The sequence below is a fragment of the Lepisosteus platostomus genome, chromosome 27 (genome assembly GCF_059453375.1).
Source record: "Lepisosteus platostomus isolate fLepPlt1 chromosome 27, fLepPlt1.hap1, whole genome shotgun sequence".
Classification (NCBI taxonomy): Eukaryota; Metazoa; Chordata; class Actinopteri; order Semionotiformes; family Lepisosteidae; genus Lepisosteus; species Lepisosteus platostomus.
The window spans coordinates 12,923,813-12,945,384 of NC_142637.1; positions in this window are offsets into that span (position 1 = coordinate 12,923,813).

The following is a 21,572-nucleotide window of genomic DNA, read 5'->3' on the forward strand; positions in this document are numbered from 1 at the left end:
TATACCTTATATGTTAAGAAGCTTCTTCTGACCAATCAGAAATGTATGCTTTATGTATGAACATTTTGCTCATCAAAGTGAGTGAGAGACAAGGTTAACAGAAATTAGCCACGGCAGTAAATGACAGCATATTTTTGGGTTCTTAAATGGTCTCTACCTGGCACACCTGCAGTGCAAACTGACACACACTGTTTAGAGAAACAGCTACTCTATTACTAGTATTAATGAAACATTTCTTATTCTATGGAACAAAAACAAACAGTAAAACTAAAACACAGATCTCTTAGCTTCCTATTTCATGAACCAGATGACTGAATGACCAAGCCTAACTAGTAGCCAGAACCCCAGTTAACCCTCCGTAACACAAAGTTTAACCACACGACAGGAACTCTTTCAAACTGAGTGAAAATCATAAATGGATCCATAACTTTACATCAATTTACTATGTTGTGCCAATACCTGCATTTACATTTAGAACGAATGATGTCATAGAACCAGCATCACACCAGTTCCAGGTGTCTCCAAGGAGACAACAGAACTTCAGTTGTGTTTGCTAAAATACACACTTTGAAACATACTGTAACACTTAGTTAACATGTCTGGTTTAGTTGAAGAATCGGCTAAGGTAAGTTTCAGGGTTTAATGGTGGGATGGCACCTGTGCTTTTTTCCCCCAACCGCTAGAATATGATTCGCACCAAACCCAAAAGAAATACTGCACAGTTCAGGAACTTCATCAACCTAGCAACTGTAAAATAAGCTTACAAACAACTGAATTGAAATGCCAAAAAGTTCAGAGAAAGGCAAAAAACTATGTTTACTTGGGGTTTACAAAATTAAAGCTAACTAAAACTGTAATGATAAACAATCATGCTGCCAATGGACAGAGAAATATCATGTTTTTTGAATAATGTATTATTTGTTATATAGGAGCCCAGTATAAGGGAATCCCTTGCGATCCTGTCTGCAGAGATAAAGGTAAGTATTTTTTTCTCTTTAGCTCTGTCACTCCAAGAAATATAATGAACATAAATATATTTGCCAATCTTTTCATAGTAATCCAAACAACTCTGCGTGTATCTGACATTTGTTATATTTATCTACCGCAGTATAACTCTTCTGGCAAGGCGATTGCTATTGTACCTTGAAAGAAAACTGATAGGAAATGTCATGTACTCTATGGTTTCTATTGATGTCAAGTGGCAAATGTTGACTGGTGATGTTATGTGAATCTTAGGAAATGGTCATTTTTCAATCGAGTCTATGTTTCCCAGAATTTGAGACAGAGAGGTCAATCTCTGCAATCCGAGCTGAGGGCATTTCTTGGAATGGAAAGGTAAGAGCAACATGTTCTTTGATATTCTCTTAAGACTCTTCGCCAGATTTTACGATGAAAAATGTAAATAATAATAACAAACATTATTTTATATAGTGCCTTGAAAGGTGGCTTCTTTACACAATGACAAAACCAACTACAATAAATAATACACAAGATATGCATGATGACAATACACAGTTAGAGGAGACAGTAGATGGTCATTGTCAGTGTATTCTGAAGGTAGTTTTCCAATATTTTGGAACAGGGTAAAAGAGGCCACCTCTACTAGAATCTTTGTCCTAACCAAAAATGTAACAAAGTATAATAATAATATTAAAAATAATAATAATAAACTTTATTTATAGAGCACCTTTCATACAAATAGTGCATTGGTGCTTTAAAAACCAAGAGTAAAAATAAAATATTAAAATTGAGAGATATACTTTCAGTTGTAAAGGAAAATACAGCTATACAGTAAAGCAACATACATGTTAATTAAATAAATAAAAATTAGGAAAGTCGTAAAAAAATAAGAACAATTAAAGAGAACTAAAAAAAGAAACAGAAATAGAAAGAACAAAGAACCACTTTAACTAAAAGCAACATTTTCAAATGTTTTTTAAAACAATGTACCAAGCTTAACTGCCTAATAAAAAGTGGAAGTGAGTTTCATAATTTAGAAGCATAAAAACAAAAAGCAGCCTTTCCACTCTTTCTGCATTTCACATGTGGTATTTGCAGTAGGCCAGTATGTGCAGATCTCAGGTCACGTATAGGAACATATGAAGACAGACATTCAGTAAGGTACAGACGTGCTAGGTCGCTTAAAGCTTTAAAAACAAGTAAAAGAACTTTCAAATTTATCCTAGATAATACAGGTGACCAGTGAAGTTTTTTCAAAACAGGAATAATATTCTTTTTCTTGTATTTGTTAGGATCTGTGCTACTGCATTTCGAACAAGTAGTAAGGGATTTATTGTTTTCTTGGGAAGCCCACAAAACAGAGCATTATAATCATATCCACATCAATGTGAGCAATGGAGAAGTCAAATTAACGTGTCTAAATATCATCTAGTTCTATCCCAGGGAAGAGGGCTGTTGCCTACACAGACGACAAGACACAAAACGCTCAACTGTGCAAAACACGCATAAGGACATCAGTCAGGAGGAACAAGGTAAAGTGTTTTTACTTCTTCACCATGGTCATGTAGTTTCACTCCAAGCACTGTCATATGAAATAACTGTGGAAACGACCTCCCCAACATTTTGGGTTGTTGCATTTTGCTTCAATGAATTTTAACCTTTTCTTTTAGACATTAAGAGGAAGGACACATTCACCCTTGGTAGAGATTCAGTTGTTCTATGAGATGTCAAGGTGAGAATTAACCACTTCAGGCATAAGTCAATCCACATGACTGAAAAATGGGCAATGAACAGGATATGGGAATTTTGCTAGTTATAAATTACAATAATCATCATTACATGATCTAAGACTACTGAAGTATAAGCTGTGTCCCTGACTGATTAATTAGCAAATTCATCTTTGTAGAGTGCAGCTACTATCTATTCAGTGGCATTTCCTTAAAACAACTGTATTCCCACATTCTGAATATGGAGTGAGATCATGTAAGAATGTTGGACTTGTAATAACTAATTGAAGGATAATAATAATCAACGAAAGTGCTTAAAAGTATCAACAAATGCCTTCAAAGTACTTGACACGTACTTTGCTTTCAAAAGTGAAACATAATTAATGCTTACGTAAGATTTCTCTTGACTTCTCAGGAGTATACTAACTCCAAGGACAAGTAACATCACAAACCATTATTTAAGTGCTGATGTTGGAGCTGCAATACTACTACCAAGACAAAAAATGATACAGGTAACACTGCTTTCAGATTTCTAAGAATTGCTAAAATAGTATGTTTACAGAGCATTCAGAGTCTCATAGAGAAAATAAGTTGAGAATATGACAAGTTCCTACCATCTCAAACACTGCCAATCTAGAACAAAAAGAAAGTACTTGCACGCCTGCAGTAATCGAACACAAACCAGAACATATCAGTGCATGACAATGAAATGTAGTCACAAAATGATTCTACCCTTTCAAGTCCCAAAAAGGACCGAGGAACTTACCGGAGGCGATACCTGGATTTCAAAAAGAGTACAATGTAGCCACTGTAGGGGAGAAGATCACAGAGAGCTCTTCTCAGATTGCTCAGAGTCAGCCCCAGCACCCTGTCCTGACTGAAGCAGACAAAGTGGTCAAACAGGTAGGTAGAAATGAGTAAGGAACAGAGAGTATGGTTATTCTTGCATTGTTTGTTCGTCTGTCAAAGAAAAGAGTGCTTCTGACTTTTGTCAATGTTCATCTTTATTTTAGGAGAAGAACAAACGGTGGTATCACACTTTGCTCAAGTGTATGATGCCATGTGTGTACAGCAGACATCACCAAAGGAACAGGAGACACCTGAGTAGAGAACAAGAATATGAAAAGACTGATGAAAAAAAGCACCAGGAGAAATCCATTGAATATGCACAATCTCGTCCAGAATTTCAATGAAAAGTTTCAGTGTTGTTTTTAGTGTCGTCGTATTGCATACATTTAAAACAATGTGTCTTGTTTAATGAACAATTTCATTTACTTTAGTAAAAAGTGTTGTTTACTGTAGTCCTAGCATGGATGCAATTGTTAGAAAAAACGGGAATGAAAAACTGAATGTTTAATACAACATGGGTTTGTGTTAACCCACACACCTAAGTGAAATGTTTGATTATGTTTACAAGACATAACACATAGTTCAGTTGAGTGTGAAAGGGAACAACAGAGAAAGTCACAAACAAAACATTTGTGAAGGACTTGATGAATGTTTTTTCTTTAGAAATTACAAAAAATAAAGAATTTTCAACAAGATGTCTTTCTATAGCGAGTTTCATTTGAGATAGTCTTTTCTTAGAAGTGCAAGAGTGGTATTCCCTACAACTTATTCCCCAATTTGATCATTCTCAGAAATTAGGAGACGGAAACCACACCTACTGTAATATTAGACCTTGTAACAAGGCAACTAGGTTTCAATGGCTTAAAAGGTGCAGAAAGAGGCTCATGTATAATGACCTCCAGTGTCCCACAGGTTTCCCAAATCATTTCTTAGACTATGGAAAAAGAGGAAATAAAGTGTCTACAGAAAGCGTATACCCCCTTGAACTTTGTTCAGTTTGTTGCGCCAGTGCCAGAGTTTCATGCAATTAAATGAGGACCTCTTTCTCACACCACATATGTTATACTTTCAATGGGAAAAAAGGAAATATTACAATTGTATACATTTTCACCCACATGTTAATATTTGGTAGAAGCCCTTTTCACAGCAATTTCAGCTGTGAGTCTGTTGGTAATGGGCTCCACCACCTCTGCACCAACAAGATTTGATAATATTTGAGAATTTCAGAAGTCTGTCTGGTTTAGCTGAAGAATCAGCTAAGGTAAGTTTCAGGAAGAGCATCTGATTTCTTTCAATAAAGCAGAACAGAGAAAAAACACACAATACAAAATCATGAGAATTTGTATCCATATGACACTTTGACTCGAATACTTTTATCAGACCCACACAGAGTATATACTGTACACACTTTTTCAGCCCAGGTTTATACATTTGATACATTTGGAACTGCCATTTGTAGGTGTTTTTGTGTCTTAGCTCAACACTGTGAAACCTGTAGTTACAAACATGGAGGATGAAGACATGAAGACATATATTGTACCTCTGACCGGCCTACCTTCGAAGAGGTGAAAGATGAAACTTTTCCTTTATCGTCAACTCAGTGAATGTCTTTAAACTTTCGAAAACTGTAACAAAGAATAAGTTAAAAAACTTATTTTCATTGGACCCACAGAAAAGTCAAAGTTGTCCATAGAAATGCCCGTCTAAATCAGAAATCTACAGCACAAAGGCAGTGGCCTTTCGGGACATAAGAATGAAATCAGACTTTACTCAGACGAATTGCCCTTGGTCACGGACATCTTGCTATCAGTCACTACAAAGATGTTTTCTCTCGTGCCATGGCTTGCCTGACTTGCTTCTTCAGCTGGATGGCTTCTGGTCGCTGGTCAGGATCGACAGCCAGCATGTCCTGGAGCAGTGTCCTTAGCTCCGTGCTTATGGCTCTATTTACTTTCAGGGGGATGTGGAACTGCAGCCAGGGGTTCTCATCCAGGGCCTCTCCAACAGGCCCTGACAGACATATGCTCCTGTATCGGAAACACACTTTAGTTCAATTCTAAAATATTTCTCATAGGACTGAAGGAACCTTTGCCTGTTAAGAGTTAACAATTAGGTCCTCAAGAACTGTTTTACGGTTTTCTACACTCCTGGCTGGCCAAGGTCTCTTTAAGGTCTCTTAAGTGGAGGTGTAACTCATGTATCCTACATGTGATTTAGCAACATGAAAGGGAATAGCTTCTTATCGGATTATGGTCTTGGTTAACTGCCTAAGGCTGACCTAAGTGCCTAACTTTCTGACTTTCTTTATACCTTATATGTTAAGAAGCTTCTTCTGACCAATCAGAAATGTATGCTTTATGTATGAACATTTTGCTCATCAAAGTGAGTGAGAGACAAGGTTAACAGAAATTAGCCACGGCAGTAAATGACAGCATATTTTTGGGTTCTTAAATGGTCTCTACCTGGCACACCTGCAGTGCAAACTGACACACACTGTTTAGAGAAACAGCTACTCTATTACTAGTATTAATGAAACATTTCTTATTCTATGGAACAAAAACAAACAGTAAAACTAAAACACAGATCTCTTAGCTTCCTATTTCATGAACCAGATGACTGAATGACCAAGCCTAACTAGTAGCCAGAACCCCAGTTAACCCTCCGTAACACAAAGTTTAACCACACGACAGGAACTCTTTCAAACTGAGTGAAAATCATAAATGGATCCATAACTTTACATCAATTTACTATGTTGTGCCAATACCTGCATTTACATTTAGAACGAATGATGTCATAGAACCAGCATCACACCAGTTCCAGGTGTCTCCAAGGAGACAACAGAACTTCAGTTGTGTTTGCTAAAATACACACTTTGAAACATACTGTAACACTTAGTTAACATGTCTGGTTTAGTTGAAGAATCGGCTAAGGTAAGTTTCAGGGTTTAATGGTGGGATGGCACCTGTGCTTTTTTCCCCCAACCGCTAGAATATGATTCGCACCAAACCCAAAAGAAATACTGCACAGTTCAGGAACTTCATCAACCTAGCAACTGTAAAATAAGCTTACAAACAACTGAATTGAAATGCCAAAAAGTTCAGAGAAAGGCAAAAAACTATGTTTACTTGGGGTTTACAAAATTAAAGCTAACTAAAAGTGTAATGATAAACAATCATGCTGCCAATGGACAGAGAAATATCATGTTTTTTGAATAATGTATTATTTGTTATATAGGAGCCCAGTATAAGGGAATCCCTTGCGATCCTGTCTGCAGAGATAAAGGTAAGTATTTTTTTCTCTTTAGCTCTGTCACTCCAAGAAATATAATGAACATAAATATATTTGCCAATCTTTTCATAGTAATCCAAACAACTCTGCGTGTATCTGACATTTGTAATATTTATCTACCGCAGTATAACTCTTCTGGCAAGGCGATTGCTATTGTACCTTGAAAGAAAACTGATAGGAAATGTCATGTACTCTATGGTTTCTATTGATGTCAAGTGGCAAATGTTGACTGGTGATGTTATGTGAATCTTAGGAAATGGTCATTTTTCAATCGAGTCTATGTTTCCCAGAATTTGAGACAGAGAGGTCAATCTCTGCAATCCGAGCTGAGGGCATTTCTTGGAATGGAAAGGTAAGAGCAACGTGTTCTTTGATATTCTCTTAAGACTCTTCGCCAGATTTTACGATGAAAAATGTAAATAATAATAACAAACATTATTTTATATAGTGCCTTGAAAGGTGGCTTCTTTACACAATGACAAAACCAACTACAATAAATAATACACAAGATATGCATGATGACAATACACAGTTAGAGGAGACAGTAGATGGTCATTGTCAGTGTATTCTGAAGGTAGTTTTCCAATTTTTTGGAACAGGGTAAAAGAGGCCACCTCTACTAGAATCTTTGTCCTAACCAAAAATGTAACAAAGTATAATAATAATATTAAAAATAATAATAATAAACTTTATTTATAGAGCACCTTTCATACAAATAGTGCATTGGTGCTTTAAAAACCAAGAGTAAAAATAAAATATTAAAATTGAGAGATATACTTTCAGTTGTAAAGAAAAATACAGCTATACAGTAAAGCAACATACATGTTAATTAAATAAATAAAAATTAGGAAAGTCGTAATAAAATAAGAACAATTAAAGAGAACTAAAAAAAGAAACAGAAATAGAAAGAACAAAGAACCACTTTAACTAAAAGCAACATTTTCAAATGTTTTTTAAAACAATGTACCAAGCTTAACTGCCTAATAAAAAGTGGAAGTGAGTTTCATAATTTAGAAGCATAAAAACAAAAAGCAGCCTTTCCACTCTTTCTGCATTTCACATGTGGTATTTGCAGTAGGCCAGTATGTGCAGATCTCAGGTCACGTATAGGAACATATGAAGACAGACATTCAGTAAGGTACAGACGTGCTAGGTCGCTTTAAGCTTTAAAAACAAGTAAAAGAACTTTCAAATTTATCCTAGATAATACAGGTGACCAGTGAAGTTTTTTCAAAACAGGAATGATATTCTCTTTCTTGTATTTGTTAGGATCTGTGCTACTGCATTTCGAACAAGTAGTAAGGGATTTATTGTTTTCTTGGGAAGCCCACAAAACAGAGCATTATAATCATATCCACATCAATGTGAGCAATGGAGAAGTCAAATTAACGTGTCTAAATATCATCTAGTTCTATCCCAGGGAAGAGGGCTGTTGCCTACACAGACGACAAGACACAAAACGCTCAACTGTGCAAAACACGCATAAGGACATCAGTCAGGAGGAACAAGGTAAAGTGTTTTTACTTCTTCACCATGGTCATGTAGTTTCACTCCAAGCACTGTCATATGAAATAACTGTGGAAACGACCTCCCCAACATTTTGGGTTGTTGCATTTTGCTTCAATGAATTTTAACCTTTTCTTTTAGACATTAAGAGGAAGGACACATTCACCCTTGGTAGAGATTCAGTTGTTCTATGAGATGTCAAGGTGAGAATTAACCACTTCAGGCATAAGTCAATCCACATGACTGAAAAATGGGCAATGAACAGGATATGGGAATTTTGCTAGTTATAAATTACAATAATCATCATTACATGATCTAAGACTACTGAAGTATAAGCTGTGTCCCTGACTGATTAATTAGCAAATTCATCTTTGTAGAGTGCAGCTACTATCTATTCAGTGGCATTTCCTTAAAACAACTGTATTCCCACATTCTGAATATGGAGTGAGATCATGTAAGAATGTTGGACTTGTAATAACTAATTGAAGGATAATAATAATCAACGAAAGTGCTTAAAAGTATCAACAAATGCCTTCAAAGTACTTGACACGTACTTTGCTTTCAAAAGTGAAACATAATTAATGCTTACGTAAGATTTTTCTTGACTTCTCAGGAGTATACTAACTCCAAGGACAAGTAACATCACAAACCATTATTTAAGTGCTGATGTTGGAGCTGCAATACTACTACCAAGACAAAAAATGATACAGGTAACACTGCTTTCAGATTTCTAAGAATTGCTAAAATAGTATGTTTACAGAGCATTCAGAGTCTCATAGAGAAAATAAGTTGAGAATATGACAAGTTCCTACCATCTCAAACACTGCCAATCTAGAACAAAAAGAAAGTACTTGAACGCCTGCAGTAATCAAACACAAACCAGAACATATCAGTGCATGACAATGAAATGTAGTCACAAAATGATTCTACCCTTTCAAGTCCCAAAAAGGACCGAGGAACTTACCGGAGGCGATACCTGGATTTCAAAAAGAGTACAATGTAGCCACTGTAGGGGAGAAGATCACAGAGAGCTCTTCTCAGATTGCTCAGAGTCAGCCCTAGCACCCTGTCCTGACTGAAGCAGACAAAGTGGTCAAACAGGTAGGTAGAAATGAGTAAGGAACAGAGAGTATGGTTATTCTTGCATTGTTTGTTCGTCTGTCAAAGAAAAGAGTGCTTCTGACTTTTGTCAATGTTCATCTTTATTTTAGGAGAAGAACAAACGGTGGTATCACACTTTGCTCAAGTGTATGATGCCATGTGTGTACAGCAGACATCACCAAAGGAACAGGAGACACCTGAGTAGAGAACAAGAATATGAAAAGACTGATGAAAAAAAGCACCAGGAGAAATCCATTGAATATGCACAATCTCGTCCAGAATTTCAATGAAAAGTTTCAGTGTTGTTTTTAGTGTCGTCGTATTGCATACATTTAAAACAATGTGTCTTGTTTAATGAACAATTTCATTTACTTTAGTAAAAAGTGTTGTTTACTGTAGTCCTAGCATGGATGCAATTGTTAGAAAAAACGGGAATGAAAAACTGAATGTTTAATACAACATGGGTTTGTGTTAACCCACACACCTAAGTGAAATGTTTGATTACGTTTACAAGACATAACACATAGTTCAGTTGAGTGTGAAAGGGAACAACAGAGAAAGTCACAAACAAAACATTTGTGAAGGACTTGATGAATGTTTTTTCTTTAGAAATTACAAAAAATAAAGAATTTTCAACAAGATGTCTTTCTATAGCGAGTTTCATTTGAGATAGTCTTTTCTTAGAAGTGCAAGAGTGGTATTCCCTACAACTTATTCCCCAATTTGATCATTCTCAGAAATTAGGAGACGGAAACCACACCTACTGTAATATTAGACCTTGTAACAAGGCAACTAGGTTTCAATGGCTTAAAAGGTGCAGAAAGAGGCTCATGTATAATGACCTCCAGTGTCCCACAGGTTTCCCAAATCATTTCTTAGACTATGGAAAAAGAGGAAATAAAGTGTCTACAGAAAGCGTATACCCCCTTGAACTTTGTTCAGTTTGTTGTGCCAGTGCCAGAGTTTCATGCAATTAAATGAGGACCTCTTTCTCACACCACATATGTTATACTTTCAATGGGAAAAAAGGAAATATTACAATTGTATACATTTTCACCCACATGTTAATATTTGGTAGAAGCCCTTTTCACAGCAATTTCAGCTGTGAGTCTGTTGGTAATGGGCTCCACCACCTCTGCACCAACAAGATTTGATAATATTTGAGAATTTCAGAAGTCTGTCTGGTTTAGCTGAAGAATCAGCTAAGGTAAGTTTCAGGAAGAGCATCTGATTTCTTTCAATAAAGCAGAACAGAGAAAAAACACACAATACAAAATCATGAGAATTTGTATCCATATGACACTTTGACTCGAATACTTTTATCAGACCTACACAGAGTATATACTGTACACACTTTTTCAGCCCAGGTTTATACATTTGATACATTTGGAACTGCCATTTGTAGGTGTTTTTGTGTCTTAGCTCAACACTGTGAAACCTGTAGTTACAAACATGGAGGATGAAGACATGAAGACATATATTGTACCTCTGACCGGCCTACCTTCCAAGAGGTGAAAGATGAAACTTTTCCTTTATCGTCAACTCAGTGAATGTCTTTAAACTTTCGAAAACTGTAACAAAGAATAAGTTAAAAAACCTATTTTCATTGGACCCACAGAAAAGTCAAAGTTGTCCATAGAAATGCCCGTCTAAATCAGAAATCTACAGCACAAAGGCAGTGGCCTTTCGGGACATAAGAATGAAATCAGACTTTACTCAGACGAATTGCCCTTGGTCACGGACATCTTGCTATCAGTCACTACAAAGATGTTTTCTCTCGTGCCATGGCTTGCCTGACTTGCTTCTTCAGCTGGATGGCTTCTGGTCGCTGGTCAGGATCGACAGCCAGCATGTCCTGGAGCAGTGTCCTTAGCTCCGTGCTTATGGCTCTATTTACTTTCAGGGGGATGTGGAACTGCAGCCAGGGGTTCTCATGCAGGGCCTCTCCAACAGGCCCTGACAGACATATGCTCCTGTATCGGAAACACACTTTAGTTCAATTCTAAAATATTTCTCATAGGACTGAAGGAACCTTTGCCTGTTAAGAGTTAACAATTAGGTCCTCAAGAACTGTTTTACGGTTTTCTACACTCCTGGCTGGCCACGGTCTCTTTAAGGTCTCTTACGTGGAGGTGTAACTCATGTATCCTACATGTGATTTAGCAACATGAAAGGGAATAGCTTCTTATCGGATTATGGTCTTGGTTAACTGCCTAAGGCTGACCTAAGTGCCTAACTTTCTGACTTTGTTTATACCTTATATGTTAAGAAGCTTCTTCTGACCAATCAGAAATGTATGCTTTATGTATGAACATTTTGCTCATCAAAGTGAGTGAGAGACAAGGTTAACAGAAATTAGCCACGGCAGTAAATGACAGCATATTTTTGGGTTCTTAAATGGTCTCTACCTGGCACACCTGCAGTGCAAACTGACACACACTGTTTAGAGAAACAGCTACTCTATTACTAATATTAATGAAACATTTCTTATTCTATGGAACAAAAACAAACAGTAAAACTAAAACACAGATCTCTTAGCTTCCTATTTCATGAACCAGATGACTGAATGACCAAGCCTAACTAGTAGCCAGAACCCCAGTTAACCCTCCGTAACACAAAGTTTAACCACACGACAGGAACTCTTTCAAACTGAGTGAAAATCATAAATGGATCCATAACTTTACATCAATTTACTATGTTGTGCCAATACCTGCATTTACATTTAGAACGAATGATGTCATAGAACCAGCATCACACCAGTTCCAGGTGTCTCCAAGGAGACAACAGAACTTCAGTTGTGTTTGCTAAAATACACACTTTGAAACATACTGTAACACTTAGTTAACATGTCTGGTTTAGTTGAAGAATCGGCTAAGGTAAGTTTCAGGGTTTAATGGTGGGATGGCACCTGTGCTTTTTTCCCCCAACCGCTAGAATATGATTCGCACCAAACCCAAAAGAAATACTGCACAGTTCAGGAACTTCATCAACCTAGCAACTGTAAAATAAGCTTACAAACAACTGAATTGAAATGCCAAAAAGTTCAGAGAAAGGCACAAACTATGTTTACTTGGGGTTTCCAAAATTAAAGCTAACTAAAACTGTAATGATAAACAATCATGCTGCCAATGGACAGAGAAATATCATGTTTTTTGAATAATGTATTATTTGTTATATAGGAACCCAGTATAAGGGAATCCCTTGCGATCCTGTCTGCAGAGATAAAGGTAAGTATTTTTTTCTCTTTAGCTCTGTCACTCCAAGAAATATAATGAACATAAATATATTTGCCAATCTTTTCATAGTAATCCAAACAACTCTGCGTGTATCTGACATTTGTAATATTTATCTACCGCAGTATAACTCTTCTGGCAAGGCGATTGCTATTGTACCTTGAAAGAAAACTGATTGGAAATGTCATGTACTCTATGGTTTCTATTGATGTCAAGTGGCAAATGTTGACTGGTGATGTTATGTGAATCTTAGGAAATGGTCATTTTTCAATCGAGTCTATGTTTCTCAGAATTTGAGACAGAGAGGTCAATCTCTGCAATCCGAGCTGAGGGCATTTCTTGGAATGGAAAGGTAAGAGCAACGTGTTCTTTGATATTCTCTTAAGACTCTTCGCCAGATTTTACGATGAAAAATGTAAATAATAATAACAAACATTATTTTATATAGTGCCTTGAAAGGTGGCTTCTTTACACAATGACAAAACCAACTACAATAAATAATACACAAGATATGCATGATGACAATACACAGTTAGAGGAGACAGTAGATGGTCATTGTCAGTGTATTCTGAAGGTAGTTTTCCAATTTTTTGGAACAGGGTAAAAGAGGCCACCTCTACTAGAATCTTTGTCCTAACCAAAAATGTAACAAAGTATAATAATAATATTAAAAATAATAATAATAAACTTTATTTATAGAGCACCTTTCATACAAATAGTGCATTGGTGCTTTAAAAACCAAGAGTAAAAATAAAATATTAAAATTGAGAGATATACTTTCAGTTGTAAAGGAAAATACAGCTATACAGTAAAGCAACATACATGTTAATTAAATAAATAAAAATTAGGAAAGTCGTAATAAAATAAGAACAATTAAAGAGAACTAAAAAAAGAAACAGAAATAGAAAGAACAAAGAACCACTTTAACTAAAAGCAACATTTTCAAATGTTTTTTAAAACAATGTACCAAGCTTAACTGCCTAATAAAAAGTGGAAGTGAGTTTCATAATTTAGAAGCATAAAAACAAAAAGCAGCCTTTCCACTCTTTCTGCATTTCACATGTGGTATTTGCAGTAGGCCAGTATGTGCAGATCTCAGGTCACGTATAGGAACATATGAAGACAGACATTCAGTAAGGTACAGACGTGCTAGGTCGCTTTAAGCTTTAAAAACAAGTAAAAGAACTTTCAAATTTATCCTAGATAATACAGGTGACCAGTGAAGTTTTTTCAAAACAGGAATGATATTCTCTTTCTTGTATTTGTTAGGATCTGTGCTACTGCATTTCGAACAAGTAGTAAGGGATTTATTGTTTTCTTGGGAAGCCCACAAAACAGAGCATTATAATCATATCCACATCAATGTGAGCAATGGAGAAGTCAAATTAACGTGTCTAAATATCATCTAGTTCTATCCCAGGGAAGAGGGCTGTTGCCTACACAGACGACAAGACACAAAACGCTCAACTGTGCAAAACACGCATAAGGACATCAGTCAGGAGGAACAAGGTAAAGTGTTTTTACTTCTTCACCATGGTCATGTAGTTTCACTCCAAGCACTGTCATATGAAATAACTGTGGAAACGACCTCCCCAACATTTTGGGTTGTTGCATTTTGCTTCAATGAATTTTAACCTTTTCTTTTAGACATTAAGAGGAAGGACACATTCACCCTTGGTAGAGATTCAGTTGTTCTATGAGATGTCAAGGTGAGAATTAACCACTTCAGGCATAAGTCAATCCACATGACTGAAAAATGGGCAATGAACAGGATATGGGAATTTTGCTAGTTATAAATTACAATAATCATCATTACATGATCTAAGACTACTGAAGTATAAGCTGTGTCCCTGACTGATTAATTAGCAAATTCATCTTTGTAGAGTGCAGCTACTATCTATTCAGTGGCATTTCCTTAAAACAACTGTATTCCCACATTCTGAATATGGAGTGAGATCATGTAAGAATGTTGGACTTGTAATAACTAATTGAAGGATAATAATAATCAACGAAAGTGCTTAAAAGTATCAACAAATGCCTTCAAAGTACTTGACACGTACTTTGCTTTCAAAAGTGAAACATAATTAATGCTTACGTAAGATTTTTCTTGACTTCTCAGGAGTATACTAACTCCAAGGACAAGTAACATCACAAACCATTATTTAAGTGCTGATGTTGGAGCTGCAATACTACTACCAAGACAAAAAATGATACAGGTAACACTGCTTTCAGATTTCTAAGAATTGCTAAAATAGTATGTTTACAGAGCATTCAGAGTCTCATAGAGAAAATAAGTTGAGAATATGACAAGTTCCTACCATCTCAAACACTGCCAATCTAGAACAAAAAGAAAGTACTTGAACGCCTGCAGTAATCAAACACAAACCAGAACATATCAGTGCATGACAATGAAATGTAGTCACAAAATGATTCTACCCTTTCAAGTCCCAAAAAGGACCGAGGAACTTACCGGAGGCGATACCTGGATTTCAAAAAGAGTACAATGTAGCCACTGTAGGGGAGAAGATCACAGAGAGCTCTTCTCAGATTGCTCAGAGTCAGCCCTAGCACCCTGTCCTGACTGAAGCAGACAAAGTGGTCAAACAGGTAGGTAGAAATGAGTAAGGAACAGAGAGTATGGTTATTCTTGCATTGTTTGTTCGTCTGTCAAAGAAAAGAGTGCTTCTGACTTTTGTCAATGTTCATCTTTATTTTAGGAGAAGAACAAACGGTGGTATCACACTTTGCTCAAGTGTATGATGCCATGTGTGTACAGCAGACATCACCAAAGGAACAGGAGACACCTGAGTAGAGAACAAGAATATGAAAAGACTGATGAAAAAAAGCACCAGGAGAAATCCATTGAATATGCACAATCTCGTCCAGAATTTCAATGAAAAGTTTCAGTGTTGTTTTTAGTGTCGTCGTATTGCATACATTTAAAACAATGTGTCTTGTTTAATGAACAATTTCATTTACTTTAGTAAAAAGTGTTGTTTACTGTAGTCCTAGCATGGATGCAATTGTTAGAAAAAACGGGAATGAAAAACTGAATGTTTAATACAACATGGGTTTGTGTTAACCCACACACCTAAGTGAAATGTTTGATTACGTTTACAAGACATAACACATAGTTCAGTTGAGTGTGAAAGGGAACAACAGAGAAAGTCACAAACAAAACATTTGTGAAGGACTTGATGAATGTTTTTTCTTTAGAAATTACAAAAAATAAAGAATTTTCAACAAGATGTCTTTCTATAGCGAGTTTCATTTGAGATAGTCTTTTCTTAGAAGTGCAAGAGTGGTATTCCCTACAACTTATTCCCCAATTTGATCATTCTCAGAAATTAGGAGACGGAAACCACACCTACTGTAATATTAGACCTTGTAACAAGGCAACTAGGTTTCAATGGCTTAAAAGGTGCAGAAAGAGGCTCATGTATAATGACCTCCAGTGTCCCACAGGTTTCCCAAATCATTTCTTAGACTATGGAAAAAGAGGAAATAAAGTGTCTACAGAAAGCGTATACCCCCTTGAACTTTGTTCAGTTTGTTGTGCCAGTGCCAGAGTTTCATGCAATTAAATGAGGACCTCTTTCTCACACCACATATGTTATACTTTCAATGGGAAAAAAGGAAATATTACAATTGTATACATTTTCACCCACATGTTAATATTTGGTAGAAGCCCTTTTCACAGCAATTTCAGCTGTGAGTCTGTTGGTAATGGGCTCCACCACCTCTGCACCAACAAGATTTGATAATATTTGAGAATTTCAGAAGTCTGTCTGGTTTAGCTGAAGAATCAGCTAAGGTAAGTTTCAGGAAGAGCATCTGATTTCTTTCAATAAAGCAGAACAGAGAAAAAACACACAATACAAAATCATGAGAATTTGTATCCATATGACACTTTGACTCGAATACTTTTATCAGACCTACACAGAGTATATACTGTACACACTTTTTCAGCCCAGGTTTATACATTTGATACATTTGGAACTGCCATTTGTAGGTGTTTTTGTGTCTTAGCTCAACACTGTGAAACCTGTAGTTACAAACATGGAGGATGAAGACATGAAGACATATATTGTACCTCTGACCGGCCTACCTTCCAAGAGGTGAAAGATGAAACTTTTCCTTTATCGTCAACTCAGTGAATGTCTTTAAACTTTCGAAAACTGTAACAAAGAATAAGTTAAAAAACTTATTTTCATTGGACCCACAGAAAAGTCAAAGTTGTCCATAGAAATGCCCGTCTAAATCAGAAATCTACAGCACAAAGGCAGTGGCCTTTCGGGACATAAGAATGAAATCAGACTTTACTCAGACGAATTGCCCTTGGTCACGGACATCTTGCTATCAGTCACTACAAAGATGTTTTCTCTCGTGCCATGGCTTGCCTGACTTGCTTCTTCAGCTGGATGGCTTCTGGTCGCTGGTCAGGATCGACAGCCAGCATGTCCTGGAGCAGTGTCCTTAGCTCCGTGCTTATGGCTCTATTTACTTTCAGGGGGATGTGGAACTGCAGCCAGGGGTTCTCATGCAGGGCCTCTCCAACAGGCCCTGACAGACATATGCTCCTGTATCGGAAACACACTTTAGTTCAATTCTAAAATATTTCTCATAGGACTGAAGGAACCTTTGCCTGTTAAGAGTTAACAATTAGGTCCTCAAGAACTGTTTTACGGTTTTCTACACTCCTGGCTGGCCACGGTCTCTTTAAGGTCTCTTACGTGGAGGTGTAACTCATGTATCCTACATGTGATTTAGCAACATGAAAGGGAATAGCTTCTTATCGGATTATGGTCTTGGTTAACTGCCTAAGGCTGACCTAAGTGCCTAACTTTCTGACTTTGTTTATACCTTATATGTTAAGAACCTTCTTCTGACCAATCAGAAATGTATGCTTTATGTATGAACATTTTGCTCATCAAAGTGAGTGAGAGACAAGGTTAACAGAAATTAGCCACGGCAGTAAATGACAGCATATTTTTGGGTTCTTAAATGGTCTCTACCTGGCACACCTGCAGTGCAAACTGACACACACTGTTTAGAGAAACAGCTACTCTATTACTAATATTAATGAAACATTTCTTATTCTATGGAACAAAAACAAACAGTAAAACTAAAACACAGATCTCTTAGCTTCCTATTTCATGAACCAGATGACTGAATGACCAAGCCTAACTAGTAGCCAGAACCCCAGTTAACCCTCCGTAACACAAAGTTTAACCACACGACAGGAACTCTTTCAAACTGAGTGAAAATCATAAATGGATCCATAACTTTACATCAATTTACTATGTTGTGCCAATACCTGCATTTACATTTAGAACGAATGATGTCATAGAACCAGCATCACACCAGTTCCAGGTGTCTCCAAGGAGACAAAACTTCAGTTGTGTTTGCTAAAATACACACTTTGAAACATACTGTAACACTTAGTTAACATGTCTGGTTTAGTTGAAGAATCGGCTAAGGTAAGTTTCAGGGTTTAATGGTGGGATGGCACCTGTGCTTTTTTCCCCCAACCGCTAGAATATGATTCGCACCAAACCCAAAAGAAATACTGCACAGTTCAGGAACTTCATCAACCTAGCAACTGTAAAATAAGCTTACAAACAACTGAATTGAAATGCCAAAAAGTTCAGAGAAAGGCACAAACTATGTTTACTTGGGGTTTACAAAATTAAAGCTAACTAAAACTGTAATGATAAACAATCATGCTGCCAATGGACAGAGAAATATCATGTTTTTTGAATAATGTATTATTTGTTATATAGGAACCCAGTATAAGGGAATCCCTTGCGATCCTGTCTGCAGAGATAAAGGTAAGTATTTTTTTCTCTTTAGCTCTGTCACTCCAAGAAATATAATGAACATAAATATATTTGCCAATCTTTTCATAGTAATCCAAACAACTCTGCGTGTATCTGACATTTGTAATATTTATCTACCGCAGTATAACTCTTCTGGCAAGGCGATTGCTATTGTACCTTGAAAGAAAACTGATTGGAAATGTCATGTACTCTATGGTTTCTATTGATGTCAAGTGGCAAATGTTGACTGGTGATGTTATGTGAATCTTAGGAAATGGTCATTTTTCAATCGAGTCTATGTTTCTCAGAATTTGAGACAGAGAGGTCAATCTCTGCAATCCGAGCTGAGGGCATTTCTTGGAATGGAAAGGTAAGAGCAACGTGTTCTTTGATATTCTCTTAAGACTCTTCGCCAGATTTTACGATGAAAAATGTAAATAATAATAACAAACATTATTTTATATAGTGCCTTGAAAGGTGGCTTCTTTACACAATGACAAAACCAACTACAATAAATAATACACAAGATATGCATGATGACAATACACAGTTAGAGGAGACAGTAGATGGTCATTGTCAGTGTATTCTGAAGGTAGTTTTCCAATTTTTTGGAACAGGGTAAAAGAGGCCACCTCTACTAGAATCTTTGTCCTAACCAAAAATGTAACAAAGTATAATAATAATATTAAAAATAATAATAATAAACTTTATTTATAGAGCACCTTTCATACAAATAGTGCATTGGTGCTTTAAAAACCAAGAGTAAAAATAAAATATTAAAATTGAGAGATATACTTTCAGTTGTAAAGGAAAATACAGCTATACAGTAAAGCAACATACATGTTAATTAAATAAATAAAAATTAGGAAAGTCGTAATAAAATAAGAACAATTAAAGAGAACTAAAAAAAGAAACAGAAATAGAAAGAACAAAGAACCACTTTAACTAAAAGCAACATTTTCAAATGTTTTTTAAAACAATGTACCAAGCTTAACTGCCTAATAAAAAGTGGAAGTGAGTTTCATAATTTAGAAGCATAAAAACAAAAAGCAGCCTTTCCACTCTTTCTGCATTTCACATGTGGTATTTGCAGTAGGCCAGTATGTGCAGATCTCAGGTCACGTATAGGAACATATGAAGACAGACATTCAGTAAGGTACAGACGTGCTAGGTCGCTTAAAGCTTTAAAAACAAGTAAAAGAACTTTCAAATTTATCCTAGATAATACAGGTGACCAGTGAAGTTTTTTCAAAACAGGAATGATATTCTCTTTCTTGTATTTGTTAGGATCTGTGCTACTGCATTTCGAACAAGTAGTAAGGGATTTATTGTTTTCTTGGGAAGCCCACAAAACAGAGCATTATAATCATATCCACATCAATGTGAGCAATGGAGAAGTCAAATTAACGTGTCTAAATATCATCTAGTTCTATCCCAGGGAAGAGGGCTGTTGCCTACACAGACGACAAGACACAAAACGCTCAACTGTGCAAAACACGCATAAGGACATCAGTCAGGAGGAACAAGGTAAAGTGTTTTTACTTCTTCACCATGGTCATGTAGTTTCACTCCAAGCACTGTCATATGAAATAACTGTGGAAACGACCTCCCCAACATTTTGGGTTGTTGCATTTTGCTTCAATGAATTTTAACCTTTTCTTTTAGACATTAAGAGGAAGGACACATTCACCCTTGGTAGAGATTCAGTTGTTCTATGAGATGTCAAGGTGAGAATTAACCACTTCAGGCATAAGTCAATCCACATGACTGAAAAATGGGCAATGAACAGGATATGGGAATTTTGCTAGTTATAAATTACAATAATCATCATTACATGATCTAAGACTACTGAAGTATAAGCTGTGTCCCTGACTGATTAATTAGCAAATTCATCTTTGTAGAGTGCAGCTACTATCTATTCAGTGGCATTTCCTTAAAACAACTGTATTCCCACATTCTGAATATGGAGTGAGATCATGTAAGAATGTTGGACTTGTAATAACTAATTGAAGGATAATAATAATCAACGAAAGTGCTTAAAAGTATCAACAAATGCCTTCAAAGTACTTGACACGTACTTTGCTTTCAAAAGTGAAACATAATTAATGCTTACGTAAGATTTTTCTTGACTTCTCAGGAGTATACTAACTCCAAGGACAAGTAACATCACAAACCATTATTTAAGTGCTGATGTTGGAGCTGCAATACTACTACCAAGACAAAAAATGATACAGGTAACACTGCTTTCAGATTTCTAAGAATTGCTAAAATAGTATGTTTACAGAGCATTCAGAGTCTCATAGAGAAAATAAGTTGAGAATATGACAAGTTCCTACCATCTCAAACACTGCCAATCTAGAACAAAAAGAAAGTACTTGAACGCCTGCAGTAATCAAACACAAACCAGAACATATCAGTGCATGACAATGAAATGTAGACACAAAATGATTCTACCCTTTCAAGTCCCAAAAAGGACCGAGGAACTTACCGGAGGCGATACCTGGATTTCAAAAAGAGTACAATGTAGCCACTGTAGGGGAGAAGATCACAGAGAGCTCTTCTCAGATTGCTCAGAGTCAGCCCCAGCACCCTGTCCTGACTGAAGCAGACAAAGTGGTCAAACAGGTAGGTAGAAATGAGTAAGGAACAGAGAGTATGGTTATTCTTGCATTGTTTGTTCGTCTGTCAAAGAAAAGAGTGCTTCTGACTTTTGTCAATGTTCATCTTTATTTTAGGAGAAGAACAAACGGTGGTATCACACTTTGCTCAAGTGTATGATGCCATGTGTGTACAGCAGACATCACCAAAGGAACAGGAGACACCTGAGTAGAGAACAAGAATATGAAAAGACTGATGAAAAAAAGCACCAGGAGAAATCCATTGAATATGCACAATCTCGTCCAGAATTTCAATGAAAAGTTTCAGTGTTGTTTTTAGTGTCGTCGTATTGCATACATTTAAAACAATGTGTCTTGTTTAATGAACAATTTCATTTACTTTAGTAAAAAGTGTTGTTTACTGTAGTCCTAGCATGGATGCAATTGTTAGAAAAAACGGGAATGAAAAACTGAATGTTTAATACAACATGG